Raw genomic sequence first — 2,913 nt, forward strand, 5'->3', positions numbered from 1 at the left:
GGTGATGCTGGGTTCTAATCAAAGGGGTAATACCTTATCATACACACACACACACACACACACACACACACACACACACACTCACAGAGGTTTCATCTGTATGTGTATAAATATGCACAATGAATAATCTCTTTGCTGTCTTGCTGTCCCCTCTAAGCCACAGAAGAGAACACTGTCCTTTCTCTCTCTCATTCTCCATCTCATCTCTTCCATTCCATGCAAAGCAAATGTTCCCTGTCTCCTCTATCATTCTTCTGGATGGAGAGAGAGAGAGAGAGAGAGAGAGAGAGAGAGAGAGAGAGAGAGAGAGAGAGAGAGGGGCATGGGACCAATGATGACATCACTACCACTCAGGTCCAGCTTGCTCTCATCTGGAATCACTTATCACATGGAAGGGGGTGGGGTTGGGGGGTAGTGCTGGAAAGAAATTATAACCACTAGATTTTATTTTCAAGATCAAAGCTGTGTGACAGATAAACAACTAGTTTTAGAAGAAAAAAAAAGCATATGAGTTATTCTCATTTCTGAGACAGAAATGAGAGAGTGTGAGAGTGAGAATGAGAGAGAGAGAGAGAGAGAGAGAGAGAGAGAGAGAGAGAGAGAGAGAGAGAGAGAGCTAGCTCAGGATTATGAACAGCTGTTTCATAAAGCCTGAAACACTGTTTTGGAAATAAACAAATGTTCATTTTTATTCAATTATCTACCTGTCTGTCCGTCTGTCTGTCTGTCCCTCAGAGCCCCTAATTTGTTTATTATGGCTTAGTATTTTAGTTTACATGGCAGTGAATTGGAGTTGACTTTTGTTCGCAGTTCATTTTGCAAGATATCAAATTATTAAGTTCACTACACTGAACTTCAAGATACATGAACTTTCCGAGTTCTAGTTCTACAGTGGCTAAAGTAGATTAAAGAAGAGTTATAGAGCTTGTGGCCAGCTGGGGACTGTAGAGAGCTGTATTCCGGAGCTGTATTCCGGAACTGTATTCCGGAGCTGTATTTCATTGCTGTATTCTAGAGATGTATTCAATATGATTTTAGAGTTCTGCAGTGTTTTTTGGAGTCTAACTGACAAGACAGGAGTTGTGATGGGCTACAGAGCTGTTTCAACAGCTCCTATATGTTTGCACGTGTGTGTGTGTGTGTGTGCGTGTGTGTGTGTGTGTGCGTGTGTGTGTGTGTGTGTGTGTGTTGGGGGGATATTCTGGCATCTGGCTGAAGGAAATCCTGTTCCATTCGACACATTTTTCCAACCCACCTAGACACACACACACACACACACACACACACACACACACACACACACACATTCTCACGCTGACACAACATTCAGCGCCCATTTGGAAATCATTAAGACCAGAGATGGTGCAAAACTCCCAATACATGAGCAGTTTCCACAAACCAGTTTGAACGTGTTTACCCTGCACATTCAAATCAAAGCCAAATTAAACTACAGGATCAGATGCTGATGACTTCATGCAGCATTCAGCAGTGGGGTTTTATATTTTGTGTGTGTGTGTGTGTGTGTGTGTGTGTGTGTGTATGTGTGTGTGTGTGTATGTGAATGTGTGTTCATTCACATGGTGCGAGTTTGTGTATCTGCAGTCAAAGCTGTATGGTGGTGTGAGTAATAGGGTTCGTATGGGGAGCAGGCTATGGTCATGGTGTCATGCCCCTAATGACCACTAGGTGGCATGTTATACCATCTATAATTATGGAACTAGATTAAAACTGCGATCAAGACTATAAATCAGTACTGGGGGCTTTTGTTACTCCCATTTACTCAATTTCCCACAGTGCATTTCGTTTTCAGCTCTTCACATTTAGGTTTAGGGCCAATGGCATCCTTAATTCACCCATCCACAGAACCATTTACTCAGAGGCTCAGAGAAGCAATGTGAACCTAAAAAAAGCAGAAGAGAGGAAGAAAGAGAGAGACAGAGAGTATGAGTTAAAGACATGTGGCAGTCAGCTGTAATTCTCACTGATAGGCTGATAAACGAACAAAAAAAGCCACATCATCTTGCTCTCTCTTTGCACGCCCTCTCAGTCTCTCGCTGCATTGCTTTATCGTTCTCTCTCTCTCTCCCTCTTCCTCACTCATCTTCGTTAATCCTTCTATTTTATGCCATCTTTCCCTCTTGCGCCAGTGTTGGGCTTGTTCTACTCTGGAGAAGCCATTACAAAATAGTGTTGGGGGGTGAATTCCAAACAACGTATGTAAAGGCGAATGAAGATTCACTCAGTATATGAAAACAGCTTGAGTGTTGGGGGAGAGGGCCTGGAAGTCCTACAATTCCCATGAATTGTTCTAATTCTAATGACTTGGCCATTAAATTGTGTAGCCACTAGCGGGTTAATTCTCGTGTTTAAATTTGTAACCAGTATAACATGAGGATGAAGTCCAGAGATGGGCGGTGTGGTGGGTGTCACTCTGAGGTGTCTCAACCTGTCATATGAGTCACTACACTAATTGATTTCCGCATTAATAAAAAATAGGGGAATAAAGAGTGATTTAGGAGAGGGAGAGAAAAAAACGAGAATGTGAGCTCTGCCGATCATGTCCACTCGCTGTGGTGTGTGCGTGTGTGTGTGTGTGTGTGTGTGTGTGTGTGTGTGTGTGTGTGTGTGTGTGTGTGTTTGTGAGTTCAGCTGTGACTCACTGTTTGATAGAGCAAAACATGAATGAAGAGCTTGTCTTCACTAATAGCCACCAGTAAGATATCTGTTTACATGGTGTGCGCGTGTGTGTGTGTGTGTGTGTGTGTGTGTGTCTGTGTGTGTCTGTGTGTGTTGTATGTATGTTCCTAGGGCCAAGAGATAGGGAATAAGTAATGCCTAAGTAGGAGTTGGAATTAGATTTAAATTTTTACATTCAGACAGAATTTACACACAAAATCACACGCTTAGTTTCGT

The sequence above is a fragment of the Electrophorus electricus genome, chromosome 22 (genome assembly GCF_013358815.1).
Source record: "Electrophorus electricus isolate fEleEle1 chromosome 22, fEleEle1.pri, whole genome shotgun sequence".
Classification (NCBI taxonomy): Eukaryota; Metazoa; Chordata; class Actinopteri; order Gymnotiformes; family Gymnotidae; genus Electrophorus; species Electrophorus electricus.